The following is a 24,355-nucleotide window of genomic DNA, read 5'->3' on the forward strand; positions in this document are numbered from 1 at the left end:
AAAGGAACGAGGCACCGACACCCTGCTCCAGCACCAATGAGCCTCGGAAACATGACGCTGAGTGCGCGAAGCCAGGCGCGAAAGGTCACACATTGTGGGATTCCATTGAGAGGAAATTTCCAGAACAGACAGATCCGCAGAGACGGAGAGCAGGTGGTCGCCAAGGGCTGCGGGGAGGGGACAGAGGGGGTGACTGCTAATGGGTTCTGGGTCTCCTTCGGGGAGATGAAAATATTTTAGAACTAGACGGAGGTGTGGGTTGTAAGGCATTGCTTGTGAATGAAAAACTAACGAACTGTGCACTTTAAAGCGGTTAATTTCACAGGATGTGACTGTTGCCTCAGTTCAAACTAAATCAAAAAAGATGGCTTGGTTGAACGACCGCCATTCCGGCCCAGTTTACTAACTTTGAGCGTCAAGAGTCCCTGACCCCAGGCCTGGGGCCGTCCCCCATCCAACAAACATTTATTAAGCCCCTACTGTCTGCAGTGGTCACTGGGGACACAGCAGGGATGAAGACAAGGATCCCCGCCCTCGTGGGGCTGACACGGGAAGAGGTCAGGAGTCACCGGCAGATAAAGACACGATACGATTCAAGTTAACGGCAGCTGCCGTGGACGGGCTGGTGTCTGATGTGGCACTTCGACAGTGGGCTGGCTGGAGAAGAAAGTCGGATGTGGAAGCGTCTCAGGAAACAGTGTGCCAGGCAGAGGAAACAGCCAGGGCAAAGGCCCTGGGGCCAGGAGGCCAGCGTGGCGGTGGCGGTCAGCTGTGTCAAAGGGGACAGACTGTGCAAGGCCTTGAAGGCCACAAACAGGTCTTTAAATGTTAGGAGGGATGAAAATAAAATTCGCTTTCCCAGGGCCGCCGAACCAAATTACTCCAAACCAGGGAGAGGACTCTCAGAGCAAAAGCAATTTCTTCTCTCTCGGCTCTGGAGCCTGGCAGCCAGAAATCAAGGTGTCAGCAGCGATTCGTCCCCGCTGAAGGCTCCAGGGAGGATGCTACCTTGCTTCGTCCGGCTTCCGGTGGCCCCAGGCGGTCCCCGGCCTATGGTCTCTGCTCATCTACACTCGGCCTTCTTCTCTGTGCGTCTTCTCTTATACCCGGAACTTTGGTCATCATCCTAATCTAGGACGATCTCATCTACGGATGCTTAATTTTTCTTTTAATTTTTTTTTACAATTTATTTACTTTGATGGGGGTGGGGCACACAGAGAGAGGGAGAGCACGAATTCCCAAGCAGGCTCCGCCCCATCGGCACGGAGCCCATCGCAGGGCTCAATCCCACAAACCATGAGATCACGACCTGAGCCGATATCAAGAGTCGGATGCTTCACCGACCGAACCACCCCGGCGCCCCAAGATGCTTACCTCGATTGCATCTGCCAAGACCCTCTGGCCAAACGAGGTCACGGTCACGGGTTCCAAATGGACACAATGCAACCCCCTACATCATCAAGACTCAATTCAGCATCAAGTGCTTAGTACCAGGCTGGGCCTCTGCTCCCCTTTCTGCACTCAGTCCAGACAATCAGGCTGGAAGCCGTGGGGACGGGCACGTGGGCATCTCGAGGAAACCGTCCCCACGGGGACCCCACGGCCAGCCCTCTCCCGGCCTAAAAACAGACCGTGAGCAACCGTGACCCCCCTTCCCCGAGACAGGTACCTATCAGTCACTCACAGGAGGCTGGCAGGAAAGGGACCTCCTTGACGGGCCACAACAGGCCCGGACCCTCCTTCGCGCATCCCTTCAGCCAAGCGCAGAAGAAGCTACGTCGGCCACAAGCACCAAACTGTCCTCTACGGCTCTTCTCCCGAGTGCTGTTTTTACTTCATTTGATTTGATTTGATTTTCCTGTGTGCGGCCACCCCTCTACCCGCAGCGGCTGGGAGCTGTCGGTGGGCAGGGCTAAGTGCTCACTCGAGACTCACGTCCGAACGTAGTGCCACCATCCCGCAGCAGAGGGCACAGGGCAACTGGCAGGGACGGCTGGGGCAGGGGCAGGAGGCAGGAGGCAGATGGCCGCCTGCGCTGGGGCCCCGGGAGCCCACGCCCCGGGCGGCAGAGGAAGGAGGAGGTGTCCAGGAATGCTCCCGGCCACCGCCAGCTGGATGGCAGGACCCAAACTGGGAAGGACAGATAATACCAGCCCAGGAGGACACACGCTCCCGGCATGCCAGGCGTTGGGCGAACAGGCTTCAGGGTGCTCCTTTACGTCTCACAGCAATCCTAGGGCAAACCACTGACCCGTTACGGCCGGGGAAACCCAGGGACAGGGGGGAAGTGACCTGCCCCAGGGCGCGAAGCTACAAGTAAGTGGCAAAGCCTAAAACACGGGGAATGCAGTGCCCGAGTCTAGGTCACTAACCGCTAGGATTTCCGTCTCTCCGAACATGGCAACTCCACCGGAGGGCTCCAGGGGAGACTGCCGTGGCCTTGGGCCCCGACTGTTGGAAATGGGATCTCCAGAGGCGTTAAACGTGACTTCCCAAGCCCCGGGACCTTCTGTTACATTCCACGGGATATTCCGCCCAGATCACAGAGGGCAAAATACTTTGAGATAAAAGTCATCGCTGAGAACACAGGCCACGAGATGACGACGGCCAGCTGTGGCCAACAGGGAAGCTCTTTCTGGCACACACGATGTTTTTTAAAAAATTAGGACACTGCTGATAAAATCCAGATTTCTAGCTTCTCTGAGGGGAACAACCAGAATGTCCGGCGTGCCCGTTAGCCACAATCCCCACCCCTCCCTGTTGCCTCTTGCCCTTCTTTGACCCTATCTGAGTTTGGGGCGCCCCTCGCCCCCACCTCGACCACCTCCCCGATGCTGTTGAAAATAACCGAACGAGTGTCGAAGGTCTCACGTGGCAAGGATAATGAGCAAGAGAAAGGAGGGACGCTCCAGGGGCTTCGGGTGACTCCTTCCCCTTGGCTGGCTGTGCTGGTGCCATAAACCTGCCTGTAAACAAGGCCCACGCAGAAGGAAGCAGAAACGGAGACAGAGTCCACCCCCCGAGCATGGTTTGAGGCGCTGGATCCAGCCATGCCTGAACTTGTCCTACCCTGCACTTTGCCATTATGAGTACCCATCAACTCTCCCTGTGGCCCAAACCAGCCAGAGTGTGGCTCCACCACGACTCAGGAGCCCTAATGAATTACCTTCAGGTCTCCTCTCCATTGACCCTTGTCCAAGAAGGCCTGTCCTGATCACAGACACGTTCAGACCTCCTGAAACCCCAGGGATAACCTGACCTCCACCTGACCTTTACTACCCTCGGTGCCACCTGTCTAACTGACATCCTCCCTCTGGACACTAAACTCCTCAAAGGCATGGACGATGCCTGACCTTCCCATCGTCTTGATCCCAGTGGCCTACAAAGGTCCAGAACATTCCACGTGCCCAGTAAATATAAATTAACCGATGAGCAAAAGAACAAAAAGGGAGACACAAAAGCCATTAAACTTGATTTCTGCCTTAAATGTGAAAAGCACCCCACCCCCACGGTCTGTAGAACAGCCTCAGATCCAGAGAACTGTTCTGGTGCCCCTGGCTCTGTTCCAGCCGTGCAGGCCTCCTCAGCCTTCTTGAAACATCACGGCCTCAGGGCCTTTGCACAAGCCACCCAGACATTCCCAGCTACATTCCCCCTACCTAGAACACCCATCCCTCTTCTTTTCACACGTCTGGTTCCTTCTCGTTGTCTACGTTTCGGCTCCAATGCCACCTCCTTAAAGACCACCCTTGATTCCTTTACCTAAAGTGAGCCCCCCCCCCCAAAACCAGAGCTGTCCCACCCTCCCCAGCCCCGCATTATTCCACAGTCAGCATACCCCCGCCTTGCAACACCATGTTTCCTTTGTGCACCGCCCGTCTCCCCTCAGCCCACGGGATCCCACAAGGCAGGGGCCCGGTGTGACGTTTGTGACGTTTGCTGATACGTATCTCCCCACCCTGCCCCAGGAGGCCGTGGGGACACCAGGCTGGCTGCAGGGAGGCATAAAGCAGACCCCTCGTGTCCCGACCAGTCCCGCCCGGCCCACAGCAGCTGCCGCATGCCTGAGAGCCCTACGTGGCTGGGGGAGCCTGGCCCGTGGCCGGCCCAGCCTGGCCAAGGGGTCCAGCCCGACTGCGGGCTCGGGGATGGCTGCAGGTGACGCCTGCACAAGCCCCACGTTGACAGCAGGTGCGTGGGTTCGAACCCCAGTTCTGCCAGCTGCCCGCCGCCATGACCTTGGGCAGGTCACTTACCTTCTCCGTGCCCCAGCCCCGCCCCCCCCCCCCCCCCACCTACAAAACAGAGCTGATAACGACAGTCCTATCCCAGGGCCGCCACAGGAGTAGATGAGTCAGCGTATCCGGCACACTCCGATCACAGCCTGGCATGGGACGAATGCTCAGGAATCACTCGAAGTGAAGTCAGTGTCGGGGCGCCTGGGCGGCTCAGTCCGTTACGCGTCCGCCTCCCGATTTCGGCTCAGGTCGCGATCGCGCAGTGGGGAGACCGAGCCCCGCGTTGGGCTCCACACTGAGCGCGGAGCCTGCTGGGGATGCTCTCTCTCCGTCTTTCCCTCTCTGCCCCACCCCCGCACACACTCTCTCTGTCACTTAAAAAAGACAATTTTTTCTAAGGGAATCAATGTCAACGATGCTGATAATGGCAAACTCACTAAGGCAAAGCCAGTGGTCAGGAAATGTCAGCTTCGGCCCTAAATACGGTACCTGCTCTGTGCCAGGCCCTGTTTGGAATGCTTGACTCATACTGATTCCTCCGAGCTAAGTTTCTCATTGCTCCATGCGCTTGTTCCAGGTCTTCCAGGCAGCCCTCCCAGATTGCTCTAACACCCAGGAGCACCGTGAAGACGCGCAATGCCTCCCGCGAGTCTGTCCTCGATTCCTCTGCGTCCCAGGCGGCAGCGAGGGGCAGGGAGAGCACCCAAACCCCACGGCCTCGAAGTCAGCAGCGGGGAATGCGTGCCCCACGCCGGAGCCTCTGCCAGAAACGCAGGCCCTGTCTGGCTGCACGAGCCCACCCCCGGAAGTGAAGGGCGCTCCCACCCTGCAGTCTGCGGGTCGATTCCTCCGGAGAGGCCGGGCATCTCAAGGGCACCGAAGGTCAGATGTCCCAAGACACAGGGCGCAGCGTGAAAGAACGGGTGTCGACTGTAGCTGGGGGTCTCGGGCCCGCACGGGCGGCACGTGAGAACAGCACCGCTCCCCAGCCAGCCCCAGACTCCCCGTCCCCAAAATGAGGTGGGCACAGCCGCTCTCCTCTTCCCACCAGACAGATGGCTGGCCGGGCTCGCCTGGGGCACGCACGGAGGGTGGCAGCCCCCCTCCGGTGGTCTCCGTTCCCCAAACCAGGCGGGAAAAGCAGGTTAGAACGTCCCCACCAGCGACCTCACTCGAGTCCGGCCACCCCCCGGAACCTCGGTCTCCTCATCTGGAAAATGGGTCTCACGGTCATCAACACAGTCCCACAGGCAGGACGGGGAGCGCCCAGAGCACCAGGACACCAAAGCCGCCAGAAGGGAAACAGAAGATCTAGAAAGAAGAAGCTATTTTAATGTCAGCAAGGGGCTTGCTTGGTCTCTAAGCGAAACACAATTTTATCGTATGGTTCAGAAAAATGGTTTCTGTTTGGATTTATAGCGATCGCGGAAGGCAGGCCATAATCCTTTCAGCATGCGAGCCTCTCGAGGTCTTGAGCCACCCTAAATTAACATCTCCCTCGAAGGGACGTGCCGAGGAGACATCAGTAAACGCACAAAGCCTTAACACAGGGCTCAGCCCGGGACGGACTGGCCTAAGTCCCACGCAGGACGACCGGGAGGCTGAGGCAGGAGAACGGGAAGGATGTGGGCGCCGGGGCAGACAGCCTGGGTTCGAATCTCACTGGCTGTGTGACCTCAGGCAGGCCGCCTAACCTCTCTGTTCCTCAGTTTCCTCATCTGTAAAGTGGGGACAATAATAATCTCTGCTCTCCAGGGGATTTTGGAAGATGAAATTATGACCTATAAAGTGCAACACAATTACGATTATAAACTCTGCTGTTATTACTGTCAGTTACAACAGTTTCAAAACCTGCATAGGTTATTAAACCCGACTGCGGGAGGCAGACGAGCCGGCCTGGATCCTGGGCGCCAGGGGGGCCCCATCACCAGGCTCAGTGGGAGCCCCTGCAAGACAGAGCCTCCCCCCTGCCTCCAGCTGGGGCAGGGATTACCGTCAGATGGAAGGAGACGCACGTCGGAGCCAAAGATTAAAAACAAGTACAATTATCGGGCAGGCATCCATCCATAATTATAAATTTGATGTAATTAGGCACCCCACTAACTTCATTACTTATTTATTTACGGGATTGCTTATTTAATTTACGGGCCTCCTTCCCCGAAAAGTCATCTTGGCTAACACCCCTCAGGCGAGGGAGGAGGAGGAGAAGGCTCCCCTCTTTGTCCCCACCTCCATTCCCGGGCTTCTGTATGTCAGGCTCCTGCCTTGCCCCAAAAATAGCTGCCGAGAAGGCCTGCGTGACTTTGCCCAAGACGACGGGCTCGCGCCAGGCCTGACATTCACTCAGCAGTGCCGACAGACAGAACTTGACCCGGAAGGAGTGATACACTCACCAAGCCCCCCCTCTCCAGCAGAGGAAGCCCTGGGGGCTGGGGGGGGGGGGGGGGGGGGGAGGGGGGTTGTGGCCCTGCCCGGCCACCAATTCCTGCCACGACCCTCTGGACCAGCAAAGACCATCAGCTGGCACTTTCCAGCTTCAAGGAGGAGAAAGAGCACTCAGCCCTTGCAGAAGAACTTTAGATAAGTCACCTGACCTCTTCGAGCCTCAGCTTCCTCATCTGTAAAATGGGAGTGTTAAGAACAACACCCACAGCCAGCTAACCCCCAAAGCCCAACTGCTGATGCCCAGCATACCCCTGGGTCTCAGCCGCTGCAACGAGGCAAGAAAAAGCAGGAAGAGGCACAGACTTTCTAGCTTTGTATCTAAAAGCCCCAAACTGCCAACGACCTACATGCCCCAAACTCAAGGATGGATAAATGAACTGTGTGGCACATTCATACGTGGAATATCACTCGGCGATTAAAAAGGAGTTACTGATACATCCCAAGACACGAACACCTGCCAAAAACATGCACAAAGAGGCCAAACACACAAAAACGCATTCTGCGTAATTTTGTTACGAAAACCTAGAAGATTCTAGAATTTCCGTGGTGGCAGATCAGTGGGCGCGTCCGGTGGAGGGGAGGGGCGTTCTTTTGGAGTAGATGGAGACACTCCGTATCTAGATTGTCCTCGTCGTTACGTGAGTGGTTTCAATTGCCCAAACCCATAGAACGGAACTCTCAAAATGGGTAAGTCTTGCTATAGGTGAATCACGTCTCAAGAAGGCTGATTTTTGTTCACCGCGAAGGAAAACACATACATACGTGTCAGCACCACTAACCCCACTCGGGTGCCCGGAGAGTGCTTCCCCGCTTCCGGGTCAGGTCTGCCGTTTCCTGTACTGTCCTCCCCAGTTCTCCCAAGCCCCTGATGTATGAGCCTTGGACAAGGAAGGTCAGGGTTGCATCCCAGATTTATCCCTTCCTTGCTGGGTCATTTAGGGCAAATCACTTTGCCTCTCTGCCTGTCAGGCTCTCCGTCTACAAAAGCAGGGTTATAAATAGCACTCTCCTCGGAGAGTTATTGTAGAAGAAAATGAACCGAGGCGAAAAGCACCAGCTGCGGGCCGTGGCATACAGCAGGGGCCTCATTATTGCTGCTGCAAAGTGATGAGCGGGCAAGCACCATGCCCGGCGTGGCCAGGACTGGCCAGGATTCTGGTCCCCCCCACCCACCCACCCAAGACACACGAGACCCCCACCAGACAAGACTCCAGGCCCGGGCAGCGACCCCCATCACTGACAGCTCCCGGCTGCCGGGGCTCCAGGCTGGTGTCCGGAACAGGACAAGGCTCCCTGACTCCACCCAGGAGGGCAGACACAAAAGGGGGGGGGGGGGGCCTGCGGTGAGGGGCTGGCCCTGAGGGCAGGACAGGACCCGGGAGGTCATTTGGGGACAGGAGGTGGCCAGGGGAGAGGGTATCCCGGTGGAGAAGGACACCTCGGTGGCCTGGCCATCACACGTACACTAACTGAGGTAGGACAAGGGTCAGCCTGAGCCCCCCCCCCCCCCCCACTTAGGAAAGAGAAAAGGGATGACAGGGACCAGGGGACAGCTTCTGCGCCGGCTCACATGGGCCCACCTGCCCAGGGCGGCTCCTGCTTCCCTGTGAGTGATGGAGCGGGCAGGCAGCACCTGGGAGCCATGGCAGGAAGGGGCGTCCCCCGGGCCCGATTAGAGGGCCAGCCGCAGGCAGACATGCTCAACTGTCAGCCCCGTCCTCCCAGCCTGCCATCAGAGGCACCATTAATTGCTGTCATTTGAGGGTGGCCTGTGGGGAGAAGGAGGGGGGCTGCGGGAAGGGGGTTATAGGGAGGAGGGCAGGCAGTAAAGAGGGGAAGGAGATGGGGGAGGGGGGCAGCGGGGTCAGGGGGAGGAAGGGGGAGGAAGGAAAGGACGGGGAGGGACAGCTTCCCCAGGGCTGAGAACCCCCCCCCAGGCGCTCACCTCCTCCGCCCCGCGGAGGGACCCGAGCGCCGCCCAAGCGGGGACAAAGGCAGCAGACCCACTGCCCAGGTGGCCCAAATGGAGTGCAGAGGGGGGCGACTCTGCAGGGCCAAGGCCCACGAGTCTTCCCCCCTCCCCGCACCCCACCCCCGACATACCCACCCGGGCACCTGTCTGCCTGCAGGTTGGCTGGTCCCCATCTGCTCTCCCCAGGGTAGCAGAAAGCCTGGCCGCCCCAGTCCCCGTCCACTCGCAGCCTCCACCCTTCCCCAACCCCTCACCCCGCACCTGTGCACCACACGGGAGAGGCCCGAGGCACAGGCAGAGCCCGCCTGCCCGCCTGCGATGCCAGGAGACCCCCCGCCCCCCGCCACACGGGTCGAGACCTCCGTCTGGCTCAGGGGCCCCCACGCAAACACCCATCTCCTCCGGCACCAAGATTCCAGGGCCGGGCGGCCGGAGCTCAAATCGCCCCCCTGCCACCTGCCCTCTTGGTGCCATCACGTCCCCTCCCTGTGCCTCGGTTTCCTCACCTACAGAACAGGGCGACATTAATCCCCCTCTCGTGGGGTCGCTCCAAGGATTAAATGAGATAATCCCACGAGGCGCTGAGAAGGGGGCGTCGGGCAACGTGAGGGTCGCGAGCGTTTGCTGCTGCTGCTGTTGCATCATCGCCCTGGACGCCGGTCCCCCTTGGCCTTCACACGTCTCCCCTGCGACCTGTGCTCCGTGGTTCTTTCTCAGAAACGCCTGCTCCCCCACGCCCGGCTCTGGCGCCCCCACACCCCCCCAGGTGAGGTCCCAGACAGGCCTGCGAGCTGCCATCCAGGGGCCCCTGCGTCTATACATCCGCCCTGCCCCCGTGCCCACCCCCGGTGACCCCCCTCCCAGCCGCCCCTGCCTGTCCCCAGACGGGCCTTGTCTCTGGGCTAAGGAGCCACTTGGGTCCCGCCAGGGGCTCCTGGGACCCCCTCTGCCCCCTCCCCCATCCGTCTGCCTCGCTCCTTCCTCAGACGTGATGGATCGCCCCAGAGGAGGAAGCTAAGTGCTTCCAGACAAAAAGCCCTTTTATCGTCCTCGGGTGGGCCACGGCATGACAAGCAGATAACTCAGCCATGGGAGGAAGGCTCCCCATTAGGCCAGGGAGGCAGATTGATGGAGGACCAAGGGGCAGAGGAGGAGGAGGAGGAGGAGGAGGAGGAGGAGGAGGAGGAAGAGAAACCACCCCCAGCCAGACTGCCTTCCTTCAACTTCAAAGACACCCAAACCTGGCGGGGCTCCTCACTCTGGGGGGACTGAGTGTGGCCCGTACCTCCCCGCCTGCAGGAGGAGACCCGCTGCTGGGGGCCCAGGGCCCGGCCCAGGAAGCAGGCAACCCACCAGCCTGCTTAGCCCTCCTGCCTCCTGGGGGAGGGGGGCGGGGGAGCGCAAAGGCTCAGGAACTAAGGAGAGAAGCCCACCCAGATCTCACACGGCCTCCTGCAAACCCAGAGGCCCGTCCCACACTGCCTCAGGGCCTTTGCACGAGCTGTTCCCTCTCCCTCCAGAGACCCAGACGCTCCCTTCCTCCCCTCCAGCAGGTCTTTGCTCAAATGTCACCTTCTCCGGTGGGACCGTCCCGACCACCCCCATTTGAAGCAGCCCCCAGCCCGCCCACACACTCCCCCACCCCTTCTCTGCTGGCTCCTGGCACCAACGCCCCCCGCCACGGGACACCCTGGGTATGCGACTTGCTCGCTATCTGTCTCCACCCTACCCAGAGCTCCGTCTCTACCCTCTGGAACAGGGCCTGGCACACAGTAGGTGCTTCAGAAATAACGGTTCTGTCTTCCGAAGGGAATAACACACACCTCTTGGGAGAGGCCAGCTCTGCCTGCCGAGCCCAGCTGTGTGCCCAGCAGTGCCTCGACGACCCCCGTAGGACACCCACTTGACAGATGAGGAAACCGAGGCACAGAAGCAGAGGCGCGCCCAGGTCTGCGGGAGGCCCACCCGCTGCAGAACCGCCCGCGGAACCGAGGACAGCAGCCTGAGGCCGAGTATCAGGGAAAAGGACCAAAGCTCCAGCGCTGCGGCCTCAGGGAGACCCTGTCCCACCTCTCAGCCTCAGTTTCCCCCTATGCAGAATGGAGCTGCACAGGGGACCCCAGCTGTCCCTCCTAGGTCCCCGCTCTGATGGGAGGCGCTTGGGAGCCCAGAGGAGCAGAAAGCAGCAGATCTCAGCCCTGTCGGGTCAGCCTGGGGGCTCTGCCGGCTGCTCAGGCGCCCTCAAACCCTCCTGGGGGCCAGGCCCGGCCGGCACCCCCTGCCTGCCCCCAGAGGAACAGCTCTGTCAGTAAGAGGGAAAGACGCGGGGAGCAGTGAACGAGTGCTAAGCCCCGCAGGCTCACGAAAGCCCAGGAGCCCGGGCGGACGGGTGCTCAGTGTCACAGAGCCCCAGAGACGGGAAGGGACCCAGCTGCCACCTCCAGGAGGCCACACCCACTGACCGCCCCCTCCCCAGGGGCTCACCTCGAGACCCGGGAGCCCCCTCCCCACCACCCCTCTGGGAGGCATGTCCCTCTAGTCCCCCGAATCCCCCAAGTCTTGGGGACGGGGATGTCGTGTCCCTGTCACGCCCACCAGGGTCTCCTGGGATGTGGCCTGTCTCTGCCAGGCCTGGGTCAGCGGTCTGTCCTTCCCCAGCCAAGCCCCACGACCCCAGGGATGGGGACCGGGCACAGGGAGAGGGGGCCGTGGACTCCTCTCGCTCGGCTGCAAAGCCTCCCAGCTGCTTAAGAAAAATACAAAACCGCTGAAATCTTAGCAACAGCCCCCTCATCACTAATCCTGGGGGGGACTTGATTGATCGAGGCACAGGGCAGTCTTGCCCAGGGTCACGCAGATAATAAGTGGCTGAGGGAGATCTGCACTCAGGCAGCCAGACTGCAGAGTCCCCGCTCAGGAGCCCTGTGCCTCTCAGGTAAAACTCAGTAAACAGAGGGGCGCCTGGGGGGGCTGGGCTGGTTAAGCATCCAACTCTTGATTTCAGCTCGGGTCATGATCTCACGGTCCAGGGGTGGGAGCCCCGCGTCGGGGGCTCTGTGATGACCGTGGGAAGCCCGCCTGGGATCCTCTCTCTCCCTCTCTCTCTCTGCCCTCCCCTGCTCATGCTCTGTCTCTCTCTCGAAATAAATAAACAAACCTAAAAACGTTCTTTTTTTTTCTAATCCGCGTAACAGCAAAGACGCTGTGTGCCAGCCAGGCCCGTGTCCGAATTCCCAGCTCCACACACGACCCACTGCCGGACTGCCTTCCCACTCCCCTGACATCCCAAACCCTGCCCGTGCCCCGGTCCCCCCGGTGCGGGAGAGGCCCTGCCGTCCAAGGGACCAGGTGGAGGGGCGGGCAGTTTTCACAGGCCTGCCGCATCCGGGCCCCAGTCTGCCTGCTGCCATACGAGCAGGTTGGGGCAGAACCCGCCAGGTTCCCTGGGAGGCTCAACAAAGGTTTGAGTCCCGGCTCTTAGCTCCCAGCCGCGATCTGGGGCAGGCGACCTACCTGTGCCTCGGCTTCCCTGCTCGTAAAACGAGGCCGAAGATCCGTTCTGGCGCCTGTGCAGCCCTGAGCATCAGCTGCTGCCCCGACCCCTTCCACAGGCCCCACCCTCCCCAAGCCTGCTGCCACCTCCAGAGCACAGACGCGATGGGCCCTGAACCCCAAGACGGAGAAAGCCCACCACCCCACATCCACACTGCCAGGGACTGCCCCTTCTCTCGGCCGTCATGTGCCATCCCCAGGGGACCCCCCCAACCCCCCCCCCAAGGTGTTCCCCACCCTGAGCAACCCTGGGGTGCCAGGTCCCACCCCACAAGGCCACACCGAGCCCCCAACCCCATCCACGAGGAGGAGCCTGGCTTCCCCGGCGACTCCCGACCCCGCGCATGAGGAGGTCCCGGCAATGCGAATCTGCTGGAGACAGTGAGAGGGGACAGACGTGAACCTACCAGAAACGGCCTCCAGTGACGCTGAGTCCTCAAAGCGCCCGGGAGACCTGCAGGAGAAAGAAGGCTTGTTAGTGAAGAGTCAGTGGCCCCTACCACACGCGGGCCACGGGTGGCACGGCCACGTCGGCGTGTGGGCAGGGGCGGCAAAGCCCGTGGTCCACGCCCGATGCCCTGCACGGTCGGGCCGAGCACTCCGCCGCCACCACCCCGTGGGCCGCGTGGCGGGCACGGCCACCCCACTTGACGGAGAGGGACACCGAGCCTCCGAGAATCAAAGTCTCGCGCCCCCGGTCCCACCACTAGGAAGTCACCGAGCTGGGATCCCAACCCGGGCCGTGTGGTTATAAAGGCAGCCTCTACCCCGGCAGGGCCACCGAGGAGCTGCGGGCCCCGATCACGGTGAACCGCCCCCCCCCCCCCCGTCCCGAGTGTCCAGAACACATAAAGGACACCCACGAAGAAACAAGAAAGAGCCAGCGAACCCAAGACGCCTCACAAAAGTGGATACACAGACGGCCCAGAAGCTTATGAAAAGGTGCCCGATGTCACTGGTCGTTCGGGGAAGCGCAAGTTAAAACTGAGGGCCCACGACACGGCCACCTGGACGGCTGAGATCACAGACAGACAGGCACCAAGTGTCTCGCGACCACGGGACCCAGCAATCCCACCCCTGGGCCTTTACACGTGACCAACGAAACCACAGCTCCTCCCAAAGACTCCAGGCCCGTGTCCGTAACAGCTTCATACACAATCACAAAAAAACCGGGGCGCCTGGGTGGCTCGGTCGGTTAAGCATCCTGACTCTTGGTTTCGGCTCAGGTCATGATCTCGGGGTTCATGGGATCGAGCCGCACGTCGGGCTCTGTGCTGACGGTGTGGGATTCTCTCTCTCTCTCTCTCTCTCTCTCTCTCTCTCTCTGCCCCTCCCCCACGCCCACACTTGCTCTGTCTCAAAAATAAATAAACAAACATTAAAAAGAAAAAACTGACGACAACCCAGCTGCCCAGCAACAGGTGCACCCCGGAATATCTCCTCCACGATACAACATGACAAGCTACGGGTGCACACCACCGGAAGGGGGAACCGCAGGCTAACGGGCTGAGCACAGCCAGGTTCAAAGGGCAGCACACGGTCCCCGCAGATGATTCTGAGAAAGGCCACGCTCGACTTGCGCAGGGAGAGAGAGGTCCACAGTAGTGGTCACACTAGCACGGGATGAAGGGGCCTCCCACAGAAGCTAGGACGCTGATCGCCGCCGGGGAGAAGGCAGGTGGCCACGTGGTGTCCCCTTTATAATTATTCACTAATTTGCAACCACGGGTGTTTGCGTTCTTTATCGCGTTAGCTTCTGCACGAAGCAAAAAAAAAAAAAAAAAAAATAGGCTAATGGGCAGAGCACTGGGGAGAGAGTCCAGAAACCTCGTTCTGTTCCCACTAACGGCTGTGACCTTGGGCAAGCCCCCGGCACTCTCTGAGCTCAGTCTTCCCATCCAGAAAGTGGGCCCTCTCCCCACGACGGCCCTGTGGCCCACTCATGCGCAAACATCTCGGTATCCAGGGGGCCACAAGGAGCCTCCTCTCCACCTGTGCTGCCCCCCAGGGATCAGAGGCAAGTGGCACCAGGGACGCCTGCTCTCACAACGCTGGGGACAGCTCCACGCAGAGCTCGGGCTCCGCAGCCAAGCTCCCCGGGTTCCAACCAGGGGCTCTGCCCCTTCTAGCTGGAGATGAGTGGCTTCACCTCCCGTGCCTCAGTTTCCCCATCTCTAAAGTGGGAGCGGTGGTAAGTTCACTGGCCTCAGAGTGGATCCCTGCAGGCGCTCAATCACCGCTGGGTGCTACCATGACCCACGGGCTGGTGGCGACGCCCCAAGAGCCTGTCTGCCCAGGCAGGCCCTTCAGATCCCAAAGACCCCTAAAAGGGGCAGCTGAAGGAGGCTCCTGGGAGACAAACCCACCCCTTCTCTCCATCGCCTTCTTTTTTTGTTGTTTTGTTTTGTTTTGTTTTTACGATGCCCCCAGGCTTGGCACTTGGCTCTGCCTTCTGCCGCCGCTCCAGAGACAGGCCTCAAAGGAAAGCTGGGAAGGGCGAGGGCCCAGGCACGTCCCCATGGCCATCTTGATCTGGGCTCCCAAGGGTCCCGTAAAGGGCTCAAGCAAGGTCAGGCCCAGCGGGCGCTGCCTCCAAGCGACAGCTGGGGGCCCTGAACCCCTCCTTCCTACCTTCTGCCTTCTCCTCCCGTCTCCAGCCGGCTCCTTCTCCAACCCCCAGCCAGACACACAGCCCCGGGCAGCGTGGGGTCAAGACCAGCCCTGCCAGCCCCAGGGTCACACGGCCCCGGGGGGAGACACTGAGCATCATGACTGAGCAGCAACAAGCCTCTAGCCCAACCTAGAGGATTCACCGGGGCTTCCCAGGAGAGGACGCAGGGGCAGCCGGGGGCAGAGAACGCGGGACAAGGCGCTGGGGTGGGAAGGACCCCGGAGCCGCGGCTGGAACAGACTGAACGCGCGGACGCAGGGAGACACGGCTGGTCACAAAGAGCCCTGCAGACGGTGGCTTCAGCCCCAGGGCAGTGAGACCCCCACGAGGCTTCTGCAGGCCGTGCAGTGGAGAGTGCGCAGGGGTGGAAGCGGGTGGCCCGGAGAGGCTCCTGGGCCCGTCTAGGCGGGCCACCCGCGGAGGCGGGAGAGGTGGGCGGGGTGGAGAACAGAACCCACCGGGGCGGGAAGGGGGGGGGGGGGGGAGCCTGGCTTCCCAGTTCAGACGGGGGAGCAGACGGGGAGCCCCGGTCAGCTCTGGGCAGGGGAGGGAAGAAGAGAGACAGCCTGCCTCCTGCGCCCTGTCTGCGTTCCAACCGCTTCCCGAGCGGCGACTCATGTGATCCTCACGACCAGCCCGGGCCTCCGTTTTCCGGCCCCGGCAGCTGAGGCTCAGAGACCGGAGGTAACTGCCCCAAGGTCACACAGCCGCAAAGCGAACGGGCTGGGATTCGAAACCAGGCCCACGTTCCCTGGCTGGTGGGGGCCAGGGCGCGAGGCCGGGCACAGATGGCCGTGGGGCAGCTCCCACAGCAGGGACAGGGCTCGCACCTCCCCAGACAGAGCCGCACCCCAGGAACGCCCTCAGCCTGGGTCCTCTCCGGGAGGGGACGCCACGAAGCCCCATGCCCGACAGGCCAGGGAGCAGCCACCGGGGCCCAGCCGCACCCCACGCCCCTCGCCCTCACCCACGCCGGTGCTCACACGCATGCACTTGTTCCCGCCCGCGCACACCCTCGGCCGCTCGCCCGCCGGCTCGGTGCCCCGTCCACTCACGTGTGCTCCCCCCGGCCCACGCTCCCGGGCACCTCCCTCTCGCTCACACCACGCAGGCTTCACTCGCTGGGCAACGGAGGACCGGGCGCCCTTCCCCACCCACCCCTCCACCCCGGACAGCCCCTCCCTGTCCCCCTCCTCTCCCAGGGGCTGACCAGATTTGTCTCCCAGCAAAGCCGATCCGGGGGGGGCTCCCTCTCCCAAACCCACTGCAGCCCTCGCTCACGTATCTCACCGGCCCCCAGGGCCCAGGGGCTGAGACCTGCCCCTCCCCCCGCAGCCCCCAAAAAGCCCCCTCAGGCCTCTGCCAAATGCACCCCCACCCTCCTTCTCTGCCCTCCCAGACCTAGCACAAACGCCGGCTCTTCCTCCTCCAGGAAGCCTGCCCAGATCACCCTAGCCACGGAGGCCAGCCCGAAGTGTCCAGCCGCTCTGCTCAGAGACAGGGAGCCACAAGGCCCGAGGCCACAGAGCTGGGAGAGGAGAGCAGCCAGGGTTCAAACCCCAAGGTGGATATTCTGCTAGGACCAGGACACCATCACCCTTCGGTTTGACAAAGCTCCTGCCCGGGGATGCAGCCATGAGTACAAAAGATGATAGTTCTGGGTGGACACAGCCACAGGCACCCACACCCACACGTGACCAGGATGGCTTCGGAGAGCAGGGACGGACAGAAACCAGAGCGAACCTGCGATAATGACGGGGCGGGGGAGGGGGCAGGGAAGTCGGGGAAGGTCTCCCCAGGAGGGGCCACAGGAGACCAGGGCCGAAGGTCAGGGGGCAGCTGGGCCCACAGAGACAAGCAGGAAGGGCACCCAGGAGGAAGGCACAGCACATGCAAAGGCCTAGAGGTGGGAACCAGCTAAGCTGGAAGCAGCCAGCAGGGCCGGAAGGTGGAGAAGAGAACCTGGGCTTTACCTCCGGGGCAAGGCCACGGGACTGGAGTGGCACACTCTGACCTAACCCAAAACTGGGTAGGAGCAGCGTGAGGCAGGGCCAGCGAGGACACCGCCAGGTCAATCCCTGAGGGCTTCCTGGAGGCAGGGGCCTCCTGCCCAGGCCCAGCCTGCTAGCCCCTCAAGCCCCTGGTGATGCCAGGCTTTTACCTCCACCTGCTCCAGGAGCAGGCTGCTAAAAGCAGCCCCCGGCCCCCACGAACGCACAGAAGAAATCCTTCCTCCCAGCCCAGCCCCCTCCCAGCCTCCAGCCACGGCGGGCAGCACCCTGGGCAGGGCCCCGGGAGACACGCTTCCTAGGTGTCCGACTAGGACAGCAGGTGTCGATGGAGCACCCGCAGGGCCTGCAGACGATGGGCAAGCTGGGGCTGGAGGGAGCCTGGGTTCCTTCCAGTCCCGGCTCAAGCCACCTCTGCACTGGGTACCCAAGCCACTTCATCTCCCTGCGCCTCGGACTCCCCATCTGTAACCTGAGGGGTGGTGACAGTGCCCCCCACGCAGGGCGCGGTGCCCACTGAATAAGCCAACGCAGGACAGCGCCCAGCATGGCGCAGGTGCCCAAGAAACTTACTGTCGCGACAAACACTTTCAACTCGTCACCACGCGGGGCCCTCACAGCAGTGCTCCCGAGAGAGGGGGAGAGATGAAGCGCGGAACGGTCGCTCACCCGTCCCAAGGGTCTCAGCTGGAAGCAAGTCAAAAGCCAGAACCCTCTCTTGACTCTCCTAGGAGCCCTGCAAATTCCTCCCTGACGTGCTCGTTTCACAGTGAGGCAGACTGAGGCCCGAATCAGACAGGTCTGTGCCCACAGCTTGCCCGTGAACACCTGACAGCAAGTGGTCTCTCCAGAGAACTCCTACATATGCCTCAAAGCCCAGCCCCATCATGCCCTCTCCCCTCCCCCCACCCCCACAAAGAGTAAGCCTCTCCTGACAGTCCAGGCACGTTCGGGCCCTCACAGCCACCCACTCTGCCCAAAGGCCCTGTCTGGCCACCCTTAACAGACCCTGGGGCCCCCGGGAAAGGACCTGCTCCGTCTGAGGCCGCAAGTCTTTACCCAAAGCCAGATGCGGAATGCAACCAGCAAGGCGAGGCTCAGAGGAGAAGAGGCTGGGTACAGAGGAGGGGCCGGTGCCAACAGTATGGCGTACAGCTGAGAGACGGCCTGGCACCCAGGGGGCCCAACCAGCTCAAACAGACCTGGCACACAGCGGGGCCCTGGGCCTGCCTGCTGTCCTCCACCAATCCCCTCTCCCCACAGACAAGCACCCCCCATCCACCCCCCCACACCCACCGGCGTCCCACCCTCGAGTACAAGCCCAGCGGCCCTCTTCCTCCAGGCAGCCCTCACTCCCTCACGCTCGGCAGCATCCAGCCTGGCAGCAGGTCACAAAACCGATCGTAAGCGTGGTCACAACTGACGTTTAGCTGCTCAGGGACAGCCCCGGGCTGAGCCTTTACTCCCTTAACTCCGACGACCCTTCAAACAGCTTCTTCATTGTCCCCACTTTACAGAGGAGAAAACTGAGGCCCAAGGAGGTGGAGTCGGAGAGTGGAGAAGTCAGGACGGGAGCCCAGGCGGACTTCAGCCCTGCACGGGGCGGGGGAGGGCTGAGCGTGAGGGATGTCACCGTCGGGGGCGCCCTCTCCCTGTGTTAGCTCAGACTCTGGGCCAGGCATTGGTGGTCGATCCAATGTAACCCTTCCTGCGGCCTCTGCAGCCGCTCCCACCCTTCCCCCCAGTGGACAGACTGAGGTTCCAAGAAGGGACCGTACAGCCGGCTGCCACATACCTCGGGGGTCCCCCCCCAGAGGGCAGGGTACCCTCGATGCTCCCCACAGGCAGTGCAGAGGCACAGACCGGGGCCCTACAAGGAGCAGGCACCACGACTCACCCGCAGCATCCCTGCTCCCCGGGATGACTCCCAGTCATCACCTCCTGCCCAGGGCCGCCCGCGGGCAGGGCTGGGACCAGGTCCCCCTGCCCAGCTCTGCTGCTCCGGGGCAGGGCCCTCAGCCCCCAGCCCTCAGAGGGGGATGCTCCGGCTACAGCCTGCACCTGCCCACTTCAAACCCACTCAGCAGGTCAAGTCCTACAAAACCGCCTGAAGCCCAGGGGCCACTGCAGTGCCCGCCCCTTTGAGAAAGGGAAAGGGACGGCCACGAGAGCCTCCTCATGGCCACAACAGCCAGCAGAGTCAGCCGCGCCAGAGAGCTCTACAGAGGCCCTGTGCTGGACCCCAGGGGCCCCCAGATCCGGGCACCGGCCCCCAAGGGACCCCAAGTGCGCCCTGCAGGTTGGATCTCGGGGATTTCAGGCACAATATGATCCCGGCTCCAGGCTGGAAGCAGGCCAGGGCCCCGAGGCATCTGGGGGTGGGAGGAGGCCGAGGAGGACCGAGGGAGGGCCGCCTGGGCCACCCGGCACATCCTTTCACATCAGGTCAACAGGGGCCAGGGGTGGCCCATCCCCTTCACTGTGGTGGCCAGCAGCCCAGACAGCCGGGGCGGGAGGCAGGCTCCGCAGCCCTTCCATTTAGAAGCCACTGGGACATTTTATTTTCCTTCTCAAGTGACAGCTGAGGCGTGCCGGCCCGCGCCGGCTCTCCTAGAAGCTGCAGAGAGGCAATCACCGGGAGTTCACCGGGTCTCTGATTCCCCACCGGACTGCGGCAGCCAGCAGCTGCTGGGGGGGCCGGAGGCAGGGGCACACTGCCCCTCCCCACCCCTCCCCCACCTCCCAGGACAGGGGCAGCCACATCAAGGCCAGGGGAGCGGATGTAAGTGGACGGGGCCTTGGGCAGGACAAAGGAGGGAAGGGGCGGCAGGGAGGGGGACACACGGCTCTGTCCAAAGGGGCATGTGGCTCAACCAAGGGGGGCGGAGGCCACTCAAGGGGACCCAAGGTCCAGGCAAGGAGGGGGCTGAAGGGGTCAGGGAGAGAAGGGAGGACACTGCCGGAGCACCGCTCCCCGCCCCCAAGTGCACACAACCACACCGGCCCGCCCACTGCCAGGCCCTGGGCCATCCCCACGGCCCAGCAAGGGGGACACTGTCCTGACCTCACTTCCGAGATGGGGAAACCGAGGCCCAGAGAGGTTCAGCAGCCCACGAGGGGAGGGGAGACTGGAACCCGGACTGGAACCAGTCCTCCACCCTCCACACCCCCAACTGAGCCCCAGACGTGCCTCTCCAAAGCCTCCTGCCCATCTCCTCGCCCGGGGCACGGGGCCATCTACGGAGACGGCAACCAACAGGAGAAATCAGACGCCGGGAAGGAGCCGGGTATCGACTGTTTCTGGAGGGAAGGGGGGCGGCCGGGGGCCCAGGCGCACCGGCAGCCTGGCTTCCGGCTCAGCGCAGGCCAAGGCAGGGCAGACCAGGCCAGGAGGGCCAGGGGCTTCCCTCCGGGCCCGCGGAGGCGGCAGCACGGAGAAGCCATCTGTCCGTCCATCTGTCTGTCCTCCTCCACCAGCACCGATGGCCCACGGGGACCAGCAGCTGCCCCCCCCCGCCCACCCGAGGGTTACACTGTGCCAGGCACACCACCCAGCCCTTTGTGCTTATTAACTGGCTAATCCTTACAACAGCCCTACGACCCTCCCCACTTTACAGACGGAGGCGATGAGGCACAAGCAGGAAAGCTCAGCCAGGCTCCCCACAGCTACGCCGTCCCGTAACCACACAACTTCGCCTCGGCAGGAGCCCCCTGTGGGGCGGGAGCCAAGAGAGCAGGCTCTCGGGGCGTGGTGCCCCGGGACTGCCTGGGTTGGAAACTTCCAGAAGCCTCTGGATGCCCGTCGGCGGCGCCCCCTCAGAGGCTCTCTGTAGAGATAATTCAGTCTCTGCACCCTTGGGAGGCACAAAGCAAGCGTCCCAAGAGGTTAGCAGCTGAGTTTCCCACAAAGAGGCGGTTTCGGCCACTGGATCCTGCTGGTCGGGCTGGGAGGCAGACCACGCCTTCTCGGTCTCCGCCCCGCCCCCCCCCCCCCCCAGCAGGGTCTGGGCCATTAGTGGCTGCAGGGCGGGGCTGGGGGCTGCCTGGGAGAGCAGGGGGGCCATCGATCGCCAGAAGCAATTAATTGTCCAGGTCAAGAGACAGTGAAAGAGATTTGTCACCCGAGGCCCAGGGGATATTCCAGGGACTCCAGCAGCCCAGAGCAGACAGGATGGTTCCCACTGACCTGGTCGGGAGAGGGGTCAGGTCCTTGCACACTTGCTCCGTCGTCCTTTCCTCCCCCTCCCTCTCCTGGCCTCGCGCTCCCCACTGCCTGGGCTCAACCCTCCACCGACGCCTTCCCCATCCTCAACACCAGCCCTGGCCCCGGCCCCGCCCCCCACCGGCTCCTGCCTTCGCGACCTGTGCGTGGGGAGGGGCCACACAGTCCTCCGGGCGGTGCTCACTGCACAGACGGGGACAGTAAGGCCCAGTAAGGGAGCCCAACACAGAGTCCCCGAAGCCCAGGACCCGGCCTGAGCCCCGGATTCAATCCAAGTGCCCCATGCTCTAGCTGGGCGACCACCCCACACCTGTTGCCGAACTTCTCTGAGCCTGTTTCTTCTGCTGTAAAAGGGTAATAACCAGACCGGCTACAATCAGGCCGGCTGGGGCTCAAACTTCAGCTCTGCCATTCTGAAAAGCCTGAGGGGTCACCTCGCTTCTCTGAACCTCAGTTTCCCCCTCTATAAAACGGGGATGATGCCGCGGGCTATTTTGTAGGCCGGCACGCAGCACCATTCAAGCTGGTTCAGGGGCTCAGCTCAAACTTGCCATTGGGGTTGGTCAGGCCAGCTCCCCAGGAGCCAGAGCTCCGCCCCCAACCCCATTCAGATGTCTGTCAACTCTCCCAGCACCTCGGACACCCACACTCAGCGCCTGAGCCAGGCTGTGATGAGAAGACCCAGGCTCCCGTCCCAGCCTCCACAGCAGGACCCGGTGGGAGAATAAGGCTTCATTCATTCACCCACTGGGCTTGGCAGCCGGTCGTCCTGCAGAATAGAAGGGCCCTGACCTACACGCACTCCATCCGGGATCTGGGAGGAGGGAGGGGTTGGTGCAGGGCATGGGCCTCCCCCATCGGCCTCCACTGGCTTTTAGCCCCTTGTTTCTGCACCAAATCCCTCCACGCACACCCAGACACGTGCGGCCGCCCCCTCACATCCACTGATCCATGTGCAAAACATCAATAAACACGTCCTTCCGTGCCCCCGGTCCACAGATGGGAAAACTGAGGCCCAAGGAAACCAGCAAGGGGGCACCCTCAAACCTGGTTCTTTCTGATGGCTCACATGAGCATGAACTCGGCTCGGCAGGTGTTCAGAAGCCAGGTCACTGGGGCCAGAGGCAGCACTGAGTCAGAGCGAGAAACTCAGCGGAAACTGAAAACAGCCCAGGGCCCCCCTCCCCCGTCCCTTCCCCCACCCTGTGCTCCCCAGAGTGAGCCTCGCTGAATCACAGCACCATGCCCTGTGTTGGAAAGTTCCTGCTACTGTAGACAGGTGGGGGTGGGGGACAAGGGGCGACGAAAAGCTCACCGTGCCTGGGGCCCTCTCAGGGCTCAAGAAAGCGAGCAGCGCTCCGTGCACCCTGCACGTGAACTGGCCCCAGAGCTGCCGGATCCCACCCACGCTCACCCCCAACACAGTGCCCACCCCCCCCCACCCCGCCCCGGGGCCCATCAGCCCCAGAGGAGCGCTGCCCCTCAGGGGTGTCCACGGCTGGAGGGCAAGTTGGCAGGAGAGCGACAGCAGGCACAGACTGCTACCAGATCTCTGGCTGGGCTTAGCCCACGGTGGAGGCCACAGGCCACACACGTGGGGGGCCTCAGGGTCCAGCCCCACGCCCTGCTTCAAGTCCTGGTTCCGCTGCGTCCGAGCTGTGTGACACTGGGCATTTGCTTAACATCTCTGAGCCGGCCCCTTGCCTGTGAAATGGAAACTCTCGCCTCATGGGGACTGACGAACAGACTCACAGGGCGCCTGGCAGACGGGAGGAGCTCAGCAAGCACCTATCTTTTTCAGTTCCCGAATTGTGTGTGTTTCTCTCTTGAGGTGACATGCACGGAACGTCAAAGTGAACAATTCAGTGCCACCGATGACATTCACGATGTGGTGCAACCACAACCCCCATCTAGTTCCAAAACACTTCCCGGACCTCAAAGGAAAGGAAAGCCCCGACCCGTGAGCCGTCACGCGTTCCCCAGCCCCCCACAACCACTCCTCGGCCCCTCTCTCTACAAGTCTGCTCGTTCTGGACATTTCCTATCAACGAAATCACACACTACGTGGCCTTTTGTGTCTGGCTTCTCTCACGTAGACGTTTTCAAGATTCGTCCGCATTAGACACGCATCAGCACTCCATTCCCCGTGATGGCTGAACAGTATTCATCGATAGATCAAAAATATACTTCTTTAAGTTTATGTATCTTGGAGGGAGAGAGAGTGAGAGCAGGGGAGGGGCAGAGAGGGAGAGAGGGAGATAGAATCCCAAGCAGGCTCTGCACTGCCCGCGTGGAGCCCGACCCCGGGCTTGAACTCCCGAACTGTGAGATCGTGACCTGGGCCCAAATCAAGAGTCGGATGCTTCACCAACTGAGCTACCCAGGCGCTCCAGTTTTAAAACAAGAAAAATAAACGCAATAATACAGAAATGCAACATACGGTACGTAAACACACACACACACATAGACATGAAATATTTAAAACTTCGTAACATTATAAAAGAACTAACCATAATGACTGTGGTGATGTAGAATCTGGTCAGTGGGAGGAGCCAGCTGGCAGGAGGGGAAGGGACCTCGGGGCCCCAGAGCTGACGTCCCCTCCCTTTGGGGCCTTCCCTGCTCAAACTTCAGGCCTTCCTGGCCCAGGCCCGACGGTGTTGTGCAACCATGAGCCAACTCCTCACCTGCTCTGGGCCTCGGCCTTCCCATCTGTAAACAGGGGCCACCGGACAGGATGCTCTCAGCCCCGGGGAGAGAAGAGGCTACATACAGGAGCCAGACTACGGGCACCCTACAGGTGTGGGACATGTCACCCAGGGAGGCAGACGGCCACCCTGTGCTGGTGACAGAAACTGACAAGCGGCTCTGGGATGCCTAGGCACCCTGCCCAGGGACACACTCTGGGCCACAGAGACGTGGGCACAGCATGAAAAGGGGACCTCGGTTGGCCCCGCCCCCCCTGGCCAGAGCACAACCCAGATGCTGGGTTCCTGGGGCCCCGATGCCAGGTTCTTGCACTTGGACGCCCGGGCCGGATGGTTCTTCCCCGTGGGGGCTGCTCTGTGTGCAGCATCTCCAGCCCCTGCCCACGATGCCTGCGGCACTCCCCCAGCCGCTGCCCCGCCGGGTTAACAACCGGAAGTGCCTTCAGACATTGCCAAACGAAACCTGGAGCCAGCATCACCCCGCTGACCCCCATCCGCACCCTGACTCCTTACGAGCCTCCCTCCCTGGGCAGGAAGC

General features: G+C 61.7%; 1 protein-coding gene across 1 annotated transcript in view; it reads right to left on the minus strand.

Moving 5' to 3' along the window:
* Positions 1–24,355, minus strand: part of NCOR2 (nuclear receptor corepressor 2) — a 210,384-nt gene that overhangs the window by 167,324 nt on the left and 18,705 nt on the right. The window contains exon 2 of the mRNA XM_058691634.1: positions 12,615–12,661. The gene's annotated coding sequence lies outside the window, so the exon portion shown is untranslated. The remainder of the gene's footprint in view (positions 1–12,614; positions 12,662–24,355) is intronic.

Source organism: Neofelis nebulosa, chromosome 11, assembly GCF_028018385.1.
Source record: "Neofelis nebulosa isolate mNeoNeb1 chromosome 11, mNeoNeb1.pri, whole genome shotgun sequence".
Lineage (NCBI taxonomy): Eukaryota > Metazoa > Chordata > Mammalia > Carnivora > Felidae > Neofelis > Neofelis nebulosa.